The sequence below is a fragment of the Canis lupus genome, chromosome 12 (genome assembly GCF_048164855.1).
Source record: "Canis lupus baileyi chromosome 12, mCanLup2.hap1, whole genome shotgun sequence".
In the NCBI taxonomy this organism is placed as follows: Eukaryota; Metazoa; Chordata; class Mammalia; order Carnivora; family Canidae; genus Canis; species Canis lupus.
The window spans coordinates 60,439,844-60,463,340 of NC_132849.1; the positions used below are offsets into that span (position 1 = coordinate 60,439,844).

A 23,497-nucleotide genomic window follows, 5' to 3' on the forward strand; every position below is an offset into this window, starting at 1 on the left:
CTGTCAGGTAATCCTGTCTTTTAGAATATACCCAGAATTTGCCACCTCCACCACTGAATGCTTCAGCCAGGGCATCTTCCTGTATGGTCACCTAATACTTTTCCTTTGCCCCAGCACTGTGATGACCCTCTTAAGAATGATCTCGTCACCCTTCTGCTCAAAATCACCTACTGGTTTCCCATCCCACTCAGAATAAAGCCTAAGAATTCAGATCTCTAAAGCTTTTCTTGATGTGGAGCCCAGACTCTTCCAGAACCTTGCTTCCCCCTGCTCTCCCCTTGCCCTTGCCCTGTTAGCCACCCTGCACTCCCTGCTATTCCTCAAACACAAGAGCTTTTTAAATATTCTAGACTTTGGATCTTTGGTAAATATGTGAAGTGCAAATATCTTCCTCCCAACTATGGGTTGCTTTTTTCCTCTCTTCAAGATGTCTTTAATTTATTTTTAATGGATGGCTAAGATTGCAATAAAAAAGAAAATTTCTATTACCAGAAGCAAAGAAGCACTTGAAGGCCAAAGAGTGAGGCTCAAACACTACTGCATCTATAGTTCTGGAGCATCTGCAGCCTCACAGATGCTCTAGTGCTAAAGACTTCATGACCACCCACAAATGAGAGACAAATCCTCAAGCCCAGAAGAGATGGGGGATGGGAGCTGATATCCTTGCATAAAGCTAGAACTCCCAAAGTCCCAATACTTCAGAGAAATGAAAACTAATAAAATCTGTCCAACAGCCTAAAGAGAAAAAAGAGATTATTTTGCTCTCTGTGGAAAAACAATGTATTCCATTAAAAACTTCCACTAGAAACTAAACCATGCACTTCACATTGATCGGCCCTACAAGATTACATTTTCCTTATTATGAAGGAAAACTCAAATTAGGAATTAATGCTTTAAATTAGAAATGGTCATACCTTTAAACAGCAACACATTGAAAATCATTCAATAACTCCTACCCCATGGAATTCCCATGGGAGCGAGAAGGCAAGGGACCAAGACCTACCAAAGAGGAGTTTATAAACAAAATTTAAAAATGAGGAATCCCATCAAGAGTGCAGGGAGTGGACAAAGGGGCATTAGCATCTCAAGTACTTGAAATCATAGAATAAGATGCTGGAGGAGGTCATAAACTAAGTATTTTTAAAACGGTTGAAAGGATAAAAGGGTGTTTACAAAAACTTCTGTTAAGTATAAGACAATATGCAAAATAAATAAATAAACTTGAAAAAGAGCCAAATAGAACATACACTAACCAAAGTTACAGCAATTAAAAAATAGAATAAACATCATAAACGGTTTAAACAGCAGACTAAACACAATTTAAGAGAGTGTTCATAAACAAGAAGGTAGATCTGTAAAATATCCAGAAAGGAGCAAAATGCAATGGAAAACACAACTTATAGTGGATATACTGAAAAACCTTGATTTCTGGTGAATGGGAGCTTCAGGGAAGTGACCAGAGACATAGAGTGAGGAGAACTATTAATAGGCAATGTGAAGAATTTTCCAGAATTCTTCTCCTCAAAAATGAGTTTTAAACAGGATAAGTAAAATTTGCTTTTCCGTCGTGGATATCAATTGTTCTCTGATTGAAAATTCAAGTTGTTTCCATTCATCTTATTATAAACAACACCACAGTAAATATTTTTTGTAGCAGATAAATCATTTCGTATAATTTTTGTCTATAGATAAATTTGTAAAAATGAGATGGGTGAGTCAGAGATGGGTATAATTTTAAAAACACAGATTAAAAAATAAATATTCTTTTGTTTTATAGCATGAAAGGGCTGGATGCTGAAACTTCAGACATGTTTACTTAGATTTCAAAACACTGAGGGGCTGACATCACTGTTTTCTTCTTTCTTCAAAGCACTCAACACGAAAGACCCAACTCACCATGTGATTTACATATGTCATGTGCTTTGACAATGATGTTGGCAATCCCTCATCCAGGTGAGCATTTTCGTTCTTTTGTTCATAGGCTGTTGTGTGACTCCCAGAACAAAAACCAAACACGATATGATATCAGATATGCCACCATCTCCCCACCTTTAAAAATCATTCTTCAAGATACCCATCAAAAGCTATGTTCTCAGCTCTGGTTACCCTGAACCCCATTTCCCCAAATCAGAATTTGTCACCTTTCCACTTCCTCAGTTCCTTATCCTCACCTAAGCCAACTGCTGACTCTGTTTCTGTATAACCTGCTGCTACCATAGACCACAAGCCTTCTCAAGGCTGGGACTGACCCCCTGTCTTACCCCAGTGCCTGGCTGAGCATCAGCTATGGTACAGCCCAGTAAGCTTTTACAATATTGAACTGAAAATAGAACACAGATATATTGCAGTCCCAAGTCTGAAGCATGGAATATTCCAAAGTTGGCATAAAACAAGAAATTAATAAGCCAAAATAAACTTAGGACAATACGCAAAATATTTTTGGGTAAATCTTTAAAGCTTCCAGTGTTCAAGATGAACACTCGAAAGTGTGTTTGGGTGGGAGTAACATTTTTATAGACGATCACCAAATTCTACCTCAGAAACTTCTGACATAGTGGAAATAGAAACCACTTTGAAAAGCCTCTCTCTGGAATGGTGACCATGCAAGTGTTTCCAGCTGCAAGAGACCTCAGTTCTACTGACCTTGATACAGTGGGTGGACTCGGAGAACAGCTCATCATGCAGACCTCCCAGGATGTGAACAGAAAGATCCATCAGGCCAATTATCTATGTGAGGCAACACTGAATTTCCTAGAATTTCTGGAGATTTTGCATTTGGTATTATGAAACAAGGATGAAAATATATTAAAAAAATAAAGACATGATGAAAATTTTGTGGAATTTGCTTAAAATTCTCCATACGCTGATACAGTCTACTTGGCCTCTGAGGCTCCAAGTACATGTTCTCTGGGTGAATCAATGCATCTGCCCAGCAAGCAAGCAGCTGTCAGCAGTGGACTTTCTCTCTTCTGGGTTTGCAATCTTGAGGCCCTGTACAACGCCTGAAGCTAATGTGCCCTTGCTGTATACACAGCAATAACAAAGACATCCTCTTCACTTGTAACTTTGCAAGAACAAACTTCCAGGTTAACAAAATGACCTCAATTGATTAAGATTGACAAGATTCTTCCAAATATTCAACATGGTTCATCTTTGTGTATTTTTCTTTGTAGGAGGTGGATCTCTTTGATGAGATATATATTATAAATCATGGAAGTGTCTGTCCTACACCCTATTTCAAAAGACAAAGATTTCCCTAGGCCTTCTTTGATTCAACTTGAATCAGTAATGAATTAGGAGCATAATTTAGGGCCATACAATGTTGTGTTTAATCCCCAATAAAGTATAATTTTCCAGAAAAACTATCTGGTTAGCAAGAGTGAGAGAATTTTTATGAGCATGGTCATGTAACTTGCACTAAAAGGTACATGATATGTACATTTTCTTTAATGCATTTGAAGTCATGCAGCAACAACTCTTCAAATACTTCATTCCAGAAATAGAGCTTCAGATCATACATTTATATTTCATTAACCCACAAGCGTTTTCATTTCTCATAAAGCTAATGAATTTCTTCCAAAATCGTAAGTCACCTTACCAAATACAAATATGTTGCCACTTGAAGCAATTACCCCAAATGGCTGATTTATACAGCCTCACAAATCATAAATTTCCAGGCAAATAAATCATTTTTCATTTGGTTTCAACAAAGATAAAATAAGAGTTTTTTTTTCTAAAGGTGCTGACTAAGAAGTTTGTGGCATTTGCTTGAATACTTCATACTTTAATTAAAAAATATATCAATGTGTTTCATTTCCCTGAGAGCAGCAGTATGGTAATAAGTTCTTAACGACTCAGACCTATGCCTTTTTGTGGTTCATTCGGCAATTCTACCCTAGTTTTTTTTTTTTTTTTCCTTCTCTAATCAGTAATCAGTACTTTTTGAGGTTTATGTGTACAGTATGTAATTTGATTTTCTTCCCTGGCGAGTTGTTACATAGACTGAATACAGAAATTAAAAGTACATATATTTAGAATCAAGAGAAGCATAATATATGTTTTTGCTGCTTTTCAATGATGAGCCCTATACATTAATCAAGGTAACAGGTTTCAAGCAAAGCATTGCAGTTTTTCCAGCTCAAAGGAAATAACAGCAATTCTTTAATCAGTGTTTCAATGTCAGGTATGGAGCTGGGGCAAAAAACAAAAGCATGTGGTCTCTTAATCTTAATGCAAAAGGGTTGCTCTTTGGTCCCTAACCCTAAAGCCTCAGATAAAGTTGTGATAGGTACTGTCGAATGTATTCATGATGATTATGACATTTAACTCTTGCATTCTTAATTTATTAGTTCTATAAAGGTGTTGCCTTTAAAAAAAGTTAATGTGCCTGTATCTTTAAATGCAGAATCTAGAATCTGTCTTAATAGAAACCACCTGTTGGGTTGATACCAGCTTTGTTAGCTGGGCATTGTTTGTGTGCTCTCTGATTTAATTGCTGTGAAGTGCACCTGGGTTACTATGGCATTAGAACACATTGTGATTTGATTGGAGGTTAGAGACTGAGCAGGTTTCGTGGAATTATAGAATTTTATAATAATCAGAGTGAATTAAACTCCATAGTTATTTATCTCCAATTTCCTTGGTATACAGATGAGGAAACTGAGGCCCACAGAGTAAAGAGAATATATCAAGTTTATCCAGTTTATTGGTTAACAAAACAAAAACAAGAACAGAATGCCTTTGATCGCTAAAACTGAGTGATTTCACATGTGGCTCAAATCCAAGAGCGTTATAAACACCTTTGGACACATTAAGGTTTTTTTTTTTTTTCCCCCAGCAAACTTCATTCCTGATTTTGAATTTGTATGGGGAGCCAGATTTGTGACTTTCTAATAAAGATGCATTTTAAAAGAAATTAAATGTTTCAAATAATAGCAACAGAGGAGTTTTATGCATCTTTAGGGATCTGATTACTTACTCTAAACAAAACATAATGTGATATGAACAATTTCCACAATTCAAAAGGAAGAATTTCAAGGTCTTGATTTGTTTATTTTTTTAGGAGTTTACTTTTTATAATTTTACTTTATTTTCATCATGATAAGAATGCTTTTTAATCCCCATCACTGACTTCCACAATTTCTCACCCCCCTCCCCTCTGGCAACCACCAGTTTCTTCTCTATAGTTACATGTCTGTATTTTGGTTTCTCTCTCTCTCTCTCTCTCTTTTTGCTTTGCTCATTTTTTTTTCAATTCTACATACAAGTGAGATCATATGGTTTTTTTTTCTTTCGCTGCCTTATTTTGCTCAGCATAATACTTTCTAGCTCCATCCATGTTTTTTACAAAAGCCAAGATTTCATTCTTTTTATGGATAAATAATATTCTACTTTATATATATCACATCTTCTTTATCCATTCATCAATCTATGGACACTTGGGCTACTTCTGTACTTTGGCTATTGTAAGTCATGCTGCAATAAACATAGGGGTGCATGTATCCCTTTGAATTAGTGCTTTTGTATTCATTGGGTAAATACCCAGCAGTGTGACTCTTGGATTGTAGGGTAGCTCATTTTTAATTTTTTGAGAAAACTCCATACTATTTTCCACAGTAGCTGCACAAGTTTGCATCCCCATCAACAGTGTAAGAGAGTTCCTTTTCAATTGAACACCAATAAAAAATAAATTTACTTAAAGAAAAAGAGTTCCTTTTCCTCCGCATCTTCCCCAACACTTGTTGTTTCTTGTGTTTTTGATGTTAATCATTCTGACAGATACAAAGTGATATCTCGTTTTAGCTTTGATTTACATTTCCTTGGTAATGAGTGATGTTGAGTATTTTTTCATGTGTCTGTTGGCCAACTGTATGTCTTCTCTGAAGAAATATCTATTCACATCTTCTGCTTATTTTTAAATTAGATTATTTGTTCTTGACTATTGAGTTATATCTGTTCTTTACATATTTTGGATACTAACCCTTTGTTGGATGTGTCACTTGCAAATATCTTCTCCCATTCTGTAGGTTGTCAATGGCCTGATTTAGAAAGAGAAATGGCATTATTTGATATCCGGGAAGATTATTATCTGTGACTCAATTGGATAATACCAGTTCCATTTGCATGGAACTTTCTGATCCACAAAATTCCCTGTCATCCTTACTGTGATGACAATGATAGTGATGATGATGATGAATATGTTAGATGCCATATGTTGTTCTAAGTTGTTTTACTGGTATCTTGTTCAATTGATACTATTGTTATTATTCCTACTTTATAGGTAAACTACTATATGTAAACTTTCTTATTTTATAGGTAAGCCTCTATGATTTTTATACTACTTCATTCAAGTTTGGGCCTGCCTTAAGCACAAGATTACCAGTAAGTTTGTATTCATGTTAGCTATTATTGGGGTATAACTGGAGGGAAATCCAGGCAAGGAAGAAACCTGGCAGGGATCATTTACTCTAACTATACTATACACTAACAAAGCTTCCCAGCTCAGTTGAATGTCAGTATCGTAAAAGGGCAAAGTATCTCTTCCACCAAAGGAGCCTAGGTAACTGCTATCAGCTAGAAAGGAGGGGTTGCCTGAAGCCAGTAGAGATGTCAGCTCCCTGGGGCATTCATCAACTGTGAGGAAGGGGACAGACCCGGGGTAGTGTTTATTATTGAAACTGGAACACTAGCATATCTATAAGGAAGCAGTGGCTTTGGTCAATAGTTAAAGACAATTCTTCTTTAGGCTTAAAAAAAAAAAGTTGAAAGCTCGAAATTAAGTTCTCCCTAGAGTACCCTTTAATGAAGCTATTTTTGTTTTTTGTTTGTTTGTTTGTTTGTTTTAATTTTTATTTATTTATGATAGTCATAGAGAGAGAAAGAGAGAGAGGCAGAGACATAGGCAGAGGGAGAAGCAGGCTCCATGCACCGGAAGCCCGATGTGGGATTCGATCCCGGGTCTCCAGGATCGCGCCCTGGGCCAAAGGCAGGCGCCAAACCGCTGCGCCACCCAGGGATCCCTATGAAGCTATTTTTGGACCTGAATTTCTTTCAGAATATTTCTCATGCCAACTGACAAAGACAGATCATTAAATATCAGGAATTGTCCTGTGTCTTTTTGCTCTGAGGCACTTCTGAGATGGACAATCTGGTCATATCAAAGTTATCTAAATCATCTCTGGTGAAATTATAATTGATAAAAAGTTGTGCCATTTAATGACATGAGCAAGCATTTGAGATATAAAGAAGCATAATTGGAGACACGCATCCAGCCTGGCTAAGATGTGCGATAAGACCATCAGGTGAACTTTGTTTGCAGCTGATTGAATGTGTCCTTTAGAACCGCATGTTTGATGCCAGCTGACCAGAAGTGGGCTGTTTCTGACCACCAGACATGACAATTGGTCTTTTCTAGCAGAAAGAGACAGTTTTGGAGGTTTCATCTTCTAAATTAACTCTCAGGAATGCAGATAGAAGGAGGAAAAACAGCCTAAGGTTTCCAGACGGTGACCCAAGGCAAAGTCTGTCCAATGAAGACCAGTAACGTGACAAGACTTTAAGCTTTTTAGTCCTTGGGGTCAGTTTTCATTAGTGCATTTATTGGGGTTCTCTCTATTGACTGATCCCCTTTCAGATAATGTTATTAACAATATGCTCCACCAAAGTCAGGTCAAATGAACACAATTTCACCAAGAAATTTTAAGAAAACAATTCCAACTGAGGCAAAGATTTCCACAAGTAAAATCTAATTTTCCCAGGACCAAATAAAGTTAGAAGCTTCAACAAAATCAAAGCAGAAACCCAGCATGTGACCAATCTCTCTGCTGTGGTCCAGGAGCCTCAAGAGGAAAAAAGACATCAGCTGTCTTGATAGATGCTAACTTGTGTTAACATCTTGTGGATCAAGAGCTCTGGTCCGTACCATGGTCAGGGGAGTCACAGCTCCAAATCACAGAAAGTACCTTCTCAACCCAAGAAACTGTTATAATTTAGTTTTATTGATTTACTATAGCAAAGGAGAAACAACATAGATGATTTATGTATTATTATTATTGTTGTTATTATTATTATTATTCAAGGAAGTGAGCATGCAGCTTTGATTGCTGATGAGTTGGGCTCAGAAATTCTTGACCTGGGATACCAGGAGGGGAAACCTTTGGATTGGTTGATATTTTGAACATGAGTGAGTTGAGGTTCTGGGAAAAGGAAACATCATGCAATCAGGATACTCTGCAATTGGTGACGTATAAGTGATGCGAGTAAGAGGTGGTTGGTCCAGTTTCCAGGTGCTGGGAAATAAACTTCACCAAGTCCCCCAGTGCACAGTTCTCTTCTCTTCACTATGGTTCCACATACTGGTTCTGTATTGAAAGAATTTGAGGCAGAGGCTTTCTGCTTTATAAACATTTGCATTATCTCACAGTGCCTAACACAGTGCTGGGGCACACCTGGCACAGATTGATTAGCTGGCGCCACTCACCAGGCCCTCTTTTGAATAAGGTTAGGAGATTTTTCCTAATACTGCTGTTGAGTGGGTTGGTATTTGGCCTTCTCTGCATGTTCCCTGGGACATCCCTCCTTCCTGAATCCCTTGCCTTGTCTGTGGCTGCTGAAGACCTTGCTGCCTCCGCCCCTGTTGTTTCCACTCCCCTACATGCAGGTGATGCGGTACATACCCAGCTGTTGCCACACATGCTCCCTATCTTTGTTTCAGCTCCAGTTCCCACCAGTCACAGTACAATTTCCCCCAACTGCTACGATCCTCACCACAGGAAGACACACAATTGCTTCAGTGAAGTAATTATTGTATTTTACATTAGGGCAGCCATTTTTCAACACAGGTGCATTTAATGGATGAGAGCCACAGCTCTAAAAATGAAACAGGCTATCCCTTTTGATCTGAAATGAACCCACCATGTCTCAAGATAAGGCAAATAAGATTCTGTTCAGCTAACCACTAGAATGTCATGACTTCATCTGGGGGTATGAGACACATGGGCTGGTGGGTTGGTAAAGAAGGCAGCATCATAGACTGTACATAGGACTCAATTGCAGCAATGACCTCAAAGGGCCCCATTCAATACACTGAGTCCAAAAAGTGAGATAAGGTCACAGTAGTCATGGTTTTCAAGGGAAACCATATTATAGGAAGGGACACAGCCAAGGGAGCCCAGGAGATAGGTGGACCATGACTTGTCTTTATTTATTTTTATTTTTTAAGATTTCATTAATTTATTTGAGAAAGAAACCATGAACAGGGACATGGGGCAGATGGAGAAGGAGAAGCAGGCTCCCCGCTGAGCAGGGAGCCTGACATGGGGCTCCACCGCAGGACCCTGGGATCATGACCTGAGCCGAAGGCAGATGCTTAACCAACTGTGCCACCCAGTTGCTCCTGACTTGTCTTCAGAATCTAGACCAGAACCTAGCAAATGGTCACAGGCAGTAAATCCTGCAGATTAAGGACAGGTAAGCAGATCCCAATACCAAGGGAAAAGCTTGACAAGGGCCAGGCAGCGTATCAAAAGCTCAGTTGAGGAACCTGGGATCAGGGCAGGTACTGAGGTGCTAGGTACACACATGAGACGAAGTCAGAGATAAAGACTGGTAGGTGAGGGAGAATAGAGGAAGATATGACTCAGTGAGCAGTGGGTTGGCAAGATTCCCCTCACTTACCCCAGGCAACTGACATTAACACTGACTCAGGGCCTCCTGGCTAGGCAGATGAACTTGCTAAAGCTCCATCTTGTTGGTCAGGACTGGCTGAGGACAAGGTGTGACTTGAGACTCCAGGTAGAAGGCATGACTTATTACAGATTTCATGGGGCTTAGAAGGTAGGAATTCACATTTCAGTGCTGCCATCATTCCTGAAAGTAGCCCAATCAACTTGTAACAGAGATGTTGCTGTTGCAGCTTGGAGGCTCTTGCTCTTAGTGTTGTCATCCAAAGCTCACTTGCAAAAGCTTCCCCACTGAAAAATACCTTACTAGGAGTCTTCACTTCATTTTTGAACCTTCAGTCATCCTAGGGGATTGGGTTGGGGGAGGTATTCTCAGGGGTAATTGGATGGGAACTGAGAAAATGTGTGCAAGCACTTGTGTATCACTTTGCTTGGGCAGTTGGTGGACATGGTCCCTGTGTCAGTCAAGCCTTCCCTAAGGCCCACAGGAAGAGCATGGTATTGTAGGCTGTACTGGCAGGTCCTGGTGCAGGTAAATCTTGTACCAACAAGAGGCAAGGCCTCACCTCCCATAGGCTCTCGCACACTCAGGCACAGGCTCAAACTATCAGCTCTTCCAGAAGAGCAGGACCTCCTCCATCCAGGACAGCTTCAGGAAGGGGAGCTTGAGGTCTCTGGGGCTTCTGCAATCCCACTTTTGTTTCTCTCTCCCACCTTCCTGTGCCATTTCCAGCTGTCTCCCTCTAGTTTATACCCTCTCCTTTTATTTCATCTCCTCACTCCAAGCCTTCTACCCATGCACCCTCCCCCTGCCCTTTCATAACAGACCTGATGACTCACTAAACCCAGAGTTTCAATCATTCACCATCATAAGCCCACTCCTTCATCTGAGACAGGGAATAATTACTTCATCTTCCAATATTCCCCAGAAGTAAGGAGACATATTTTCATTCCCTCTTGATATTGCAGCAAATGAAAGGAAAGAAACTCCTCAGGGGCCAAAAATCAGCTGCCACCTTCATGTCAGGACACTGCCTTGCCATGGTCTGTTGGCTTAGCACTCTACTGGATGGCATAGAACTGAAACTCTTCAGAGTTTATGATGGTGACAGAAGATGTTGTAAGACTCTGTAGAATGAATAGTGTTGCATCTACTGTACAGGTGGTATTTAATGCGGAAAGGAAATGTAATTATGGGAATTGTCATGGAAGAGATAGAATATAAGCTGGATTGGGGGCTTAGGCATGTTCTGGGTAGCAGAGAGAAAGGAGGTGAGGACAATTAAGTACAAAGAGAAGAAAGGAAGAATGTAGCTTGCAAGTGGAGAAATGGAAGCTCTATGTTATCGGAGGGAAGCTACAATTTGGAGAACTTAGAGGTTGCTTGATTCTGTAGGGAGGGATTATATAGGACTTTGAAATCAGGAACCGAGTTTAGACCTGGTATGAAGTAAATATGTGAGCAGCAGGGTGTTGAGCAGATCTTCTGGGAAGAGGAACAGCCAGGATACTATGATCCTCATGGAAGGACTTGGGTTTGGAAGGCATCTATGGGGTCTTAAAAGTGAGCTATGCCAAATGGCCCATTAGTGTTCTACAAACATTGACTTTCCAGAGCCGTATTTTTTAAATCTATAATATCAGTAGGTTATTTTTCAAACAAAATCATACTCAGAAACTCATGTTCCATGAAGCAGAGAATGAGAAAAGTCTTGAAGTGGGTGAAAAAGGGGTAGAAGTCAACCACCATGCCCATTTACTCCCTGGTGTCCATGCACATGACCCTCAAGCATCTCCTACAGATATTCTCAGGGCCTCAGAGACCCACCTGGGCTGAGGAGAACCCGGAGCTAGCACATCCTATTCTATTGAGTACACAAGGAAAGAGTGGCTATTGGTGGCTCCTCATGATGACGTTCACTGGGAATGAGCACCTGTCACAGGTATGCCCTGGGACATAAAGCCAGATGATTAGCATGGAAGCTATAGACATGGAGAATGGTAATATAAATACAAGGAAAAGTGTAAAGGTGGCTAAACAAGTGAAGAATCGGAATCCAAGTGTCCAGTGAGCACAAACAAGTGGCACTCGGCCCAAGTTGCTGAAGCCATGTCCTATGTGACCTCTTTGACCTACTCTTGCCTTCCTCCTGTGTATTCCACAGACTGTAGCAACAGAGATAGAATTCTGGAATAGGTATATTTTAATCCCTTCAATGTTTTCTATGGTTCTCATGATCCTCAAACTCTTAAGCTGGCCTCATGGCTTACAAGGACTTCTGCTTTGGACCTGAATAATCCACATGACTCTGGCAATCTTGCCCATGTCATCACCAATCTCAGGTTCTCTTCTCAGCTCCCCTCATGTCTTTGAGTCTCCTCAAATCCCCGCTGCCCCTGTCTTTGTCTCTGCCACACACACACACACACACACACACACACACACACCCCACACTACACACTTTCGTCTCCGTGCTCAGCAATCCTGGCCCGAGTCAGCTGCTCTGTAGGTTTCTCTCCATCTCTTTCTCACTTCAGAGTCTTTGCATGAGGTGGTCCCTCCCTCTGAAGATTTTCACCTTCTTCATCAAGTTAATCCCTACTCATCCTCCAGATACCAGTCCCAGTGCTACGACCTCAGTGAGACCCTCTCTGAACTCTCAACCTCACATGACCCCTCCTAACTTTTGCCAAATCTGTAAAAGCACATGTATCTTTTCCCACCAAATCGGCGTGCCACAGGTATAAGGATCAGCTGCTAGTGCAATACCTGGAACATGGTGAGCACTCATGAACACTGGAAGAAGGAGGGTAGGCAGCAATACCCCAAAGGAGCTACTCTCGCTGTAGGGCTATAATAATCCTGAGAAAAATGAGAAGAGCTGATTGCTTTCATTTAATGAACAGGCATTTATGGAGTTGGTGATGCACAAAAAACATCCTCAGGAAGGTAAAGGTAACTCTGAAGTATTAGTGCTATGTCAGCTAGGATTAAATTTGTTTGCATGTAACATAAAACCTAAGAAAATTATGGCTTAAGCCCAGATGACTTAATTCTTTCATGAGAAAGAAGCAGTCCCAGATTGATGTGGTGGTTCCTCCCCATCTTCAGGGACAAGGTGCTCCCGACCACTGCTCTGGCTTGTCTAAGGTGCCATGCTCATCCCTTGGTCCCACACAGGGACAGGATGGAGGAAGAACAGAAGGGATCCCCTCCCCAAACTTGGATACAACCCCAAAGCCACACAGAACACACTTACGTCCCATGAGTCAGAGCTTAGATAACACGCCACACTGAGCTGAAAGAAAGGCTGGAAATGTGGTGTTTAAAATGGCACATATAGAATTAGGAGTCCTACCAAGGTGTCACTGGCCTTAGGTGCCTTTTGGCCTTGGCAGCAACTTCCTGTTCAACAACATTGTGATTTTGCGGCAGGTCTACACCAGAGACAGGATTCTAGAGTCCTACGGTTGACACCACTCTCAAGCGCCAAGCGACAAGGAGCAAAACAGAGCAGAAAATAAAAATGAAAAGAGCACAATAAACAACAGAATGGTGACTAAAAACCTGACATACAGAATCTCACAAAAATAGGAAATGTTTTCCTTCAAAACCTACACTCACCCACAAACACACCTCCTTCAAATTTGGTAGCGTTAAACAAAAACAAAGTCGTGTTTTTGCTGAGATTTTTAAGTCAACATGAAGCACGCCAGAATTCCAAAGAGGAGCAGGATCCGATAAAAAGGCATCACCGGGTCAACTCAGAGCATCATCAGCTGTGAATTCAAAGATTATTGTGCTGCCGAGAGATGCTTCCCAAAGTCTTGGCTGGGAGGGGAAGAAAGCAGGTCATGGATGCGTCCAAGCGGTATTCTTTGCTTCCTGCAACTTTGCTCTGAAGCTGGCCTAGCAGCTGGACTGATTGAGTCCTATCATACATTAATGGAATGGATGACAGAGTGTCAGCAGTGAGGGTGTCATATGTGCAGTATCGCTGGGGCCAGAGGTCTGGGAGATGGAGTGTGATGGGGCCATCTGTCACCCGAGGCAAAGATGTTCTCCAACCTGAGGCTGTGCAAGGCACCTAGGTCTCCACCTGATGTTAGACAGCCTGTTTCTTTATTTGAAAGAAAAATAACTAGGGCTGGGTGCCAGGGAGGAGGCGTTGGCTCCCCACCACAACAGCAGGAAAGCTCATTAGCTTAATCTTCAAGCACTTGCAATTGAAAACAAGGTGGCTCCAGAGAGAAGGACCAAGGCCCGGCTTACAGCTCACCTCCTTCAGCTCCACAGGATTCAGGAAAGCAGAGCACAGGACTCCAGCACAGACTCCAGCCTGGCCCTTCCAGAGATTTCTCTATTCACATCATGCCCTTAGGCCTTAGATGGGCCACCCCTTCCCTGATCACTGGAGCTCAGGGACCACTGTCCCTCCCTGGAATTCTGAGCCATGGTTCTGTACTGGTCGTCTTATTGTTAGAACACCTGCCTCACGCCGTTTCAGTGATTTTATGCGCATATTCCAACTATATTATTGGAACTTAGGCTTATTTATAGTTCTTCCTAAACCCTTCAGAACTAGCGTGCATTTGGCATGTAGTGGTTGTTTGCTTCAGGAAGTTGCGTGGGAGGCTGAATGGACCATTATATTCCATGCTTGTCATCTTCCATCCAAGTCCCCAAAACATCTCCCGATGCTGTCCCTCCAGCAGGCCAGACTTCCCTCAGAGTAGCAGCTCTGCTCAATCCAGGCGGGCTATGGTTCATGGGACCAGCAGACCCACTGGGCACCTCCCTTGGGCTTGAGATGGGCTAGTGTAGGACTTCATCAGGAATAAAGTTGTCTCAATGCTGAACACAACACTTTCTTGCAGTTCCGTTAGCATTCCAGAACCGGCCCGATCAGTGAATGACCTTGTCAAGTTTTGGCAACCTCTGATGCCATCATGAATTGGTGGAACTACAGTTCCTTGGAAGCCCAGAGCAGCCTTTTGCTCATCAGCTGTGTCCCAGCATCTAAATTATCTCAAGGACTTCTTGCCTCCAAAGCCTACACCCTTGGTAAGAAATGAGGTCACTTCCTCATGCACAGTTTCTAGCAGACTCGCTGTCATCATTTGCATAAGAAGACTGCATAGCAAGACTTCAGGCTAATTCTGGGGGGAATTTAGGGGAACGAGGAGCTGCCACCGCAGTGTATTGGAAGATACTGCCATGAGCCATTCACAGCCTCAGAAGGCTTCAGTGGCATGCCTTCCTGTGCAGCATGGCAGCCTGAGTATCTGCCTGAACGCAGATGGCCAGGTTGAAATGAAACATCAACCTGGCAAGAGCTCTTCTTTCTGTTCAGTGAAATTCTACTGCTATGTGTACAGGGAGATTTATGGCTTCTCTGATGGGCCAACATGCTATCACCTTTCCAAAGTAAGATTCTTTAGACACAGCCAACAGAGAATGTTCTCGTGACGGACATGCAGGGCGATGGGCAGCTCTGAGTGCTCCGGTGCCCTGGCCAGCAAGGACCTTCTGTCCCACAGTTCGCTAGAGTCTCACTGTGCCTCGGGACCATTTAAGTAGACAGGTGGTAGGGGTGGGGAGTGGAGGAAGAAGACTTAAGATTTGGTATCTCGGGCCTTCCAAGCTGTCAGCAAATGAAAAGCCCTGAGAAAATGTAAAAATGGAGGGAATTGGCTGAAATCAAGCAGGGACCAAACTCAGATTGCAAAGCCAAAGTTACCTGCTATTTTTGGTGTTGTTCTGTTTTCCCTACTTAAGAGTGGGACTAGTGATGTGTTAATGGGGGAAGGCGGTGATCAGGGGAGAAGAGGATTCTGTAGAGATGAATGGAAATATACTAAATTTCCCCAAATTATCTTAATAGGAACATTTTGAGTCACTAAGAGACTATCATGGAGCAGAGGGAGAATTCTGTTCTTCCCTAGAAGTCTGTGTAAGCACTGATTTGGAGACATGACAAGAAAGATCTTTCCATAAAATTAAAAAAGCAGACAACAACAATAAATTTTCCAAACAGGACATTTTCCTGAGTGAAACAGAGAGCAGCCAGAGACGGGGGATCCCAGCCCTCCCTTGGTAAGGGCTGGTGTCTACACAGACCCCATTGGAAGGACTCTTGCATTGAGTAGGCGGGGGGGGGACTCTAAGTTCAAGAGACCCATACCGCCTCTGTGGGTTTACCCACAGTCACCTCTGTGGGTGACTGTGTCACCATGTGGATGTGAATGGACACAGACCTGATGACCTGGATGACACGCACTCAGAACACAGGCCCACCAGCGCAGCATTGTTTCCAACAGGCTAACCCATGAGAGAAACCCAAAAGAAGCAGCCAGCCGTGTTAAAGCCAGTACTCGGTGTCACTCATGAAGGTTATGTCATCCCCTGGAAACTGGCTCATGGATATTTGGGTTTTCTAAGGCTATAGAGCTAGTATATGGGATACTCATGATCTGAACTAGATTGAGTGACCCCAAAACCTACACTCTTATGACTTTTCTACACAGCCCAGTGCAAGCATCCTTTAACCACAGACCAGATGGTCTTTTCTAGGGTCCTTTGTTTTATGGCTTATGTAATAGCAGGAAGTTGCCTTTTTATGTGAGATTAAATGTGATTATTTAATAAAGATTCATTGGGCATCCAGTATTAGAAGAGATCTGGTACAGAAGTGGATGATTTGTGAAAATGTTTAAGAATAGTCTCTGTCCTCTAAGGAGCTCATCAGTGTGTGAGCAACTTAAAGAGAGCAACTGTTGTGTGCTAAACACTGCCCCGGGAACCTACCTGTAATCTGATTTGAGCTTCCCAACACACCCTTGAGGGAGACAATCTTATTACCCAGTTAGATGGGAAGAAACTGAGTATCAAAACACGTGACCCAACGGCACAGGATCACAAGGAAGGAGCGGAGCTGGGATTTACATGCCCATTGGAGTGAGGGCTCAGTGGCACCTGGCCGCAGACGCTCACCCAAGTCAGGAGAGAGAGAGCCTCTACTTCAAAAACAAGCACGCATCACTACGATGTGTCCTCAGCCAAGGGGTGCTTAAGAAACTAGTATGACTGGGTCCTGCTGACACCTTCGAGGTCTGATTAGAGAGCCAAAGGGGGACTTTCCAGAAAATCGCTACTTGCTTCCTGCACTACAGTTGTGGAAGAGCTTTCACAGTTGTCACCTCTTTGGATTTCTCAAGAGCTTAAGAAGTAGCATGGACAACTGCCATGTCACCTCTTGGCCAAGGCAACCAAGGCGTAGTGTGTTCAAGGGACTTGCATGGTTAATTAGATGCTTGATGTCACAAAGCCTTCTCATCGGTTGTCACACCAAACACCGGGTCATCCACCATACTTTGTGCTGAAGGAGCAGGTTTTCCATGGCCTTCTTTTCTATTGCATGTAGGTGCTCGACCTCAGACCCTGGATGAGCACAGCCTCAACTTGATTATGAAGAGGCTTCGGCAGGGGGAGGAGGCACAAGAAAGCCCTTTCTGGTCCCCATCCCTCTTGGTCCTCTGCCTTGTTCCCCTCTGTGCTTCCCGTGGCCATCAAGGCGCTTCTAGTGTCCACTGCCTCAGCTCTCCTGGCCACCCAACAGCATGCCCTCTGCCTCCCCCAGCCTGGCTGGTACCTGCATTTCTCCCCTGCCCATAGCCTTCCTCACAAGTGGTCTGCAAACACGTGGCATGCTTTGGCCATCAGAAACAGCACTGGCCCTGCCCTCTGATGCCTTTGCAGACCCTTCTCCAAAGGGGTCTCAAAGCTGAAGGAGATTTCAGTGTTGCAGGTTATGATCCTAAAAGCATTTCTATGAGGACTTTGCTTTGCTCCAGAGGCAAATCCATTCCTTCCAAACAGGCTGGGCCAGTGCACCACAAAGCACGACCCCCGGTATGTGTAGAAAGCTGACCATGAGCATCATCTGAGCCACTCCCACTTTGTCTCCCTGTCCTCTATCTACTTTCTCTCTGGCCCTCAAAATCCACCCTGGGCTTCAGGATTCCACCCAGGCCCACCAGCTCTGAGAAGCTTCTCCTGCTCCCCCACCCCTGGGCACACCCCTCCACACCTTGCACACCCCACAGGATTGGGCAGAGAGGCTTCTAACCCCAATTTCCTACCTCTCAGCTGTTGACCTCGGGCAACATGAAGGTCCAACATCTGTTTTAGTGTGTCAATTGGAGGGACTCCACGTCTCTCCCAGAGGTCTTTTAGGGAGTAAATGAGAAGGTAGTAACCGAGATCATAAACACGGCCCGTGTGCACTGGCAGCTGCCTGGCACGGCTGTGCGCAATCTGCACACATTGTTTTGCACCTTCCTCTGAGGTCAGTCCCAGGGCTACACCACGTCTATCATGGGGTGAGGTACCTAAACTCCTCTCCATGGCAATTATTGGGGATTTTTATTAGTTTCATAAATACCTGACCTGGAGTTTTTTTGTTACCACTGCCTGTATGTTAGTCTTGTTTCCTCAAACAGCAGCAGCTCTTTCAGGAGGAAGTCTTGGGCTTCCCAGTGCATCTTTGGTGCCTTGAGTATCCCTGCGGTGCCACACAGTTACAGATCGACAGGAAGGGGGGAAGTGTGCAGAATAACATCCAGGAAGAATTCGTACCGAGGCTTTGTACAGAAGACCTCTTAATGGGTTTATCTTGGCGAGTCAGAACAAACGCTGCAATACTGGTTATCCCGTTACTAGCTCCAGAGTCTTAGAAAAAGAAGGTGATCTTTCAGAGCCACAGGGTTCTCCTTGGTTGGGTGGGGGACGCAGAAATACCAACCAAACAATGGTATAGGGAGTTTGAATGAGGGCGAAGAAAAGCCTACTTATTAAAGGCCCTGCACAGTATCTGCCGTAGGTGTCTGGCCACACTCAAATTGAGTGAATCTGAATTTCCTGCTTCCTGACTGTTTGCTACAAAGTGATCACTCATTTGTAAGGAACCAAGATGGAAAGGGATGGGTCAGAGGTAGACTCCCACCGTTGAGGGACCTCACTTGAAGACAGATGGTGCTGTGAATAGGGCAGAGAGCAGGGCCCATCAGAACAGGGAGAGGGTCCTGAAGCTGGCACCCGGACCGCAGGGGGCAGATGACTAGGATGGGGCTGGCCCTGGGCCACAGCTTTGCCACCATGGGAAGGAGCTTGAGATTCCAACAAAAGTTACATCTAGTAAGAGAAAAGGGAATATAGAGAGGGATTCCCGTGTCCTCACTGGAAAGAGGGGGCTGATGTCGTAGTGCCCCAGGGTGGCACTGGCCAGTACTTGAGGTAATGGGATAATCACGCCGAGCCTCTGGGACAGTTCTGAAAGTGGCCCCTGGGTGCCGAGTCCCGGGAAAGCCCCCCTTTTCCAACCCTCCCACCTTTGAGAAAGAGGTCATTTCAGCCTCACTTCGCAAATGAAGCTGGTGATGAGAAGCCAAGGCCAGTGTGTTTTGTCGCTATTAACGCGTGCATAAACCCGTCTTCGTAATTCAACCACGCAAAAGAAGGAGCGTGGCTTTCATGTCCTCACCCTTCCTAGCACCCACCATGTGCTCAGCTCCTGGGACTCTCACTCATTTGTTTAATCAGCCAAACATGATAAGCAAATACAAGTAAAAGGGCAGCAGTGACAACGAACAGCTCCTGATCCCCTAGCATGTTCTAGGCTTTGGGCCGGACCCGAGAGTACAAAACTGAACAAGACAGGTTCTGTGGCATGAAGGAGACCGAAACCTAGTAGCCAAAGGTGTTTTCTATTGGCTATCCCTGCTTTGGGATTGAGGTTTAAAGATTTCTTGACCTTTCATCAACGCGAAAGAAAAAAACACATCTACGCAAACACAGATGGAGGCATTCACTGATGATTAACATCATACCTGGCACATCTGAAATGTGCATTCGAGAAGACATGGAGATAAAACAAACAGACTACAATAGCTGGATTCCATGTTATGAATCACTTATGTGTGTTTTCTTTGCAGGAATGCTCCCTGTTTAGATACTGAGACATATTACAGGTGATCTTAGCCAGTCTGACCAGCCGTTGGGTACATTTTCAGGGCGGCCAAATGGACTGACGCTACTGGCTTTAAGGATAAATAAAAACTAATTTTGCTGCCCTTTTCTACCTTTTGGGCAACAAAGAAATATGTGTGAGGGCTTGCATTTATTTCTCTCAAGGTGCCCCCTCACCTGAGCAGGTCCCTTGTCAGGAGTGACTTCAGCGAGGGTCAGATCCAACAAAGGCCGCTCCCCCCGCCATTGATTCAAGGCCCATTGTAAACAGTCCTTGTTTAAACAAAACCTCTGTGTTAAGGTTAAAGTTTTACTTACTCGAGAGCCATAGCTTCACATTTTGGGTACAGCTAACAGCTTTGTAACCGGTGTTTTCCAGAAACTGTTCACCTCCTGGCCGGGCGTGATGACTAGACTCTCCCATGATAGAATAAAGGATTTTGGAAGGCGTACGTTTGGTTCCTAAATGGGAACACGTTGACTACATTTCATAGCACAGAACAAAGAAGCAAAAAATTCTAAATTCAGGCAATGACATTTTCCCACATAGAATCTGTGTTTAAATATTATTTGTTCATCAAACGTTAGCTCATTTTAAGATGCGTTCACTCTTTGCTCTACGTCTGAAACTGAAATAATAAAATGTGAGTAAATAAAAACTAATTGACAAATACTTCTTGAGAGTATCACAGCCATCAAATTGTCTTTCTTTCCCCCCAAAGCAGAAAAACAGAGCTTATATTATTTTATTCTCGTGATGCTATCTTAATTTTGGGGGGGAAGGTTAAATTATTCTGAAGAGCTATGAACCATCTACATATTTATTCTTTTTAAAGGTTCTGTGGTGTGTTAGCATCTGTATTGCCAGAAAACAAAATTTTCTTCAAAGTTATTCTTGGGCAGGCCTGGGACTCAACCCATATGTCTCAGAGTTAGTTGCAGCTCAAGGCTTTAATTTATGTGACTTGTTCCAAACTTGGCTGCACAGGGTTTCAGTTTGGTGAATGCGTGGCGCCACCTATAGGTGGACCCTGGGAAGTTCACTTTCCTTTATCCGAAGATCATGCATTTCACATTATTGCACAAAATTTATGTTTCGGGGGGCCCTTCCAGATTTCAGAGTGCATGGCTGCAAAAACACTTTTAAAAACCCCAACGTACTATTTCGATGAAATTATGTTCCCTACGATAATCTAAAAGGCTTTATTCTTTCACTATAGGTCTTGGGCTGGGTGATTTAGTGGAAACAGACAAAGAAGTATTTTTTTCATCCCCTCTCGCCTTCCTGTAAAATATTTCCATTGGTTTTCCTTTCTGAGCCATCTCTCACGGAAATCAAATCCATGTCTGTGTACCAGCCCTTAGAAGAAATGAAGAGCACCGTGCCAGCCCAAGAACAAATACTAATAATAATCGAACACAAACCCAGTGAAGATCACGCTCTACTATTTCTTTCCTCCATTACGTACAGATACACACAATTTAAAGACTAAAAATTCCTGCGGGTAGAAGCTGAGGGAGAATTTCACAGTACATTATTCTCATGCAATAAATATCTCTCAGAAAACACTTTGAGCTCATGATAGCCTTAGAACTTCGATCTTTCTCCTCAAACCACACTGGCCTTGCTATATTAAGGACTTCCTGCCCCCTCCCACCCCCAACAGACTGGAGGCATCAGACTTCAGAGAAGCCCAGAGCTTTGTCCCTTGCATGAAAATTAGGGGAAGTCAACGGAGACGAAAATGCTCTTCCCGTTGGCATTAAATACCCAATGCGTACCTTCCTTTGCATCTTTACAACAAAAATCAGGGCTTGGATGGGAGAGGGAGACAATTTTTAATATTTCTGTGAATTCAGCTGCCCAAATGCTAGCTCTTCTTCCTTTTTTAATCTTCGGTGCAACAAAGAGCAGTTGGGCGGCTATCGATGGTGGGACGCAGCCGTCAACTACCTTGTAAATTAGAAGCTGTGGTTGTAAAACCGGATTTGTATATCACCGGGAGTGGGGAGTGTGTCTGCCTTGTAAATTTAATTAAACAGCAGGTGCAAAAATCAGGTCATATGGCTTTGATGTGCCCCGTGCGAGGGTGACAACTAGACAATGATTCTAATATGAAGAAATTTGCATACATTTGCATTGGATAGCAGAGAGCATGTAGCTCTCACTCACTTTCATATTTCATTTCTAGGAAGTTGAATAAGATTTGAATGAACAGTTTCTATTTAGACATTGCAGAAAAATGCAAGGAAGGCTTTAGCTCGGAATCAGTCCATGAGGACTGAAGGCTAAGATTTCCTGATGCATGCTTAAAAATGCAACTGCCTTTACAGAAAAATGGAGCAGGTAAAAATGGGGAAAAAACAGTGCATATATATATATAGTATATTAATATATATATTATTCCATAAATATATATGTGGAATAATAAGAAATATATATATTTCTCTTTTTTAATTTTCACAGGTAATATAACACTGATTGAAATCTTCCTTGCTGGGATCTACCTTGTTGGGGTCTACCCAGGAGGTGTGTCCCTCTTTCTCTCTGCTTTCATAGTCAGTGCCATACATTCTGGGATGGCAAAGAATGGAAAGAAGACTTCACATGCAGCAATTAGCATTTTGCATACTTTTTAAAAGAATGTATTTTCCTGCCTTGCTAGGTAGACCATATCTTTGATAACAGCAAACCAGAATGTTTAGTATAAACACCATCTTTCCACTCCCTGGGATTGCTTGCCCAGGTATTAGAACATGGTAAACAAACAGTCACTGCCAGGAACCAGCATCATCTGGAAGGTGGTGTGGGCAAAGGCTCATAGGGACAGAGGCACAGCAGACCAGCACTGAGCAAAGAGGTCCAGAAGGATTCACCTGTGAGAACTCAGCCCTCTCGTCTCAGTTACAGCAAACCTGCTTCCGAGGTTCCCTGATGCTCACCAATAATTCTTCTACTTCTGTGCCCACATCTCAGGGTATGGAGCTTCTGGTTCCCACCTTTCCAGCCCCTTCATCTCCGAGGGAAGCTAATGTCATCCCAGGCACAGCACATCCGTGTGTTCAACCAGCAATCCTACCTATAAGTTTGTGGAACATGTGAGGTATGATGGCAGAAGGAAAGATGGAACTTTGGGTTTCGGTGTATTTATTTTGGCTATTATTTATTGAAACCAAATCCTACCATACTGCATTTTGGGTACTTCAGGAAAGTCAGCTCTTAATGCACAATTATTTACTTGTGACATCGTATAATTTACTCTTTGTTCGAATTAACTTGCTAACAATTCATGGTGGGTAAAATACCTTACAATATTACCTGCAGGAAATCGCTTGCTCCTACCTTCAAGCATGTTTTTTTTGGACACCCACCATGCTGAGTTCTACTTGCTTCTGGTGCCATCTTCCCCATTGGCTTACAAACTCTGCGAGGGCAGGAGCTACTTCATTTTGTTCCCTGTGTCCTCAGTATTTACTCCAGTGTCTGATAGGAGTTGAGACGTAGGGTTGACTAAGTGAACCAGTGAAAACATAAATGAAGAACAGGTATACACTAGTCTGGGTAGATGGCACGCACCAGGTGCTAAGGAAAGGGCATAAAGCAAGTACACATGGAACTGGATTGTAAGGGGCATTTGGTCCTCCAGCATGAAGCAGACATGTGCCCAGGCACATGATTCTGGAGCTCAGTGCCCATGGAGGAAAGACCGCCTGCCACCACACTCATCACAAGAGTGGGTGCTGGTGATCGTGACCACTGGGTAAGGGCTGCGATGGTAGTTATGCTGCA

General features: G+C 43.0%; 1 long non-coding RNA gene across 2 annotated transcripts in view; it reads left to right on the forward strand.

The window, feature by feature from the left end:
• Positions 1-20,234, forward strand: part of LOC140601799 (uncharacterized) — a 73,423-nt gene extending 53,189 nt beyond the window's left edge. Inside the window, exons 4-6 of one of the 2 annotated variants that reach the window (XR_012004904.1) lie at positions 1,871-1,953; positions 14,559-14,745; positions 20,087-20,234. This is a non-coding gene — a long non-coding RNA (uncharacterized lncRNA). Of the gene's footprint in view, positions 1-1,870; positions 1,954-14,558; positions 14,746-15,565; positions 16,045-20,086 lie in introns of those variants that run through there. The other variant, XR_012004903.1, reaches the window with a different exon arrangement.
• The last annotated feature ends 3,263 nt before the right edge of the window (positions 20,235-23,497 follow it).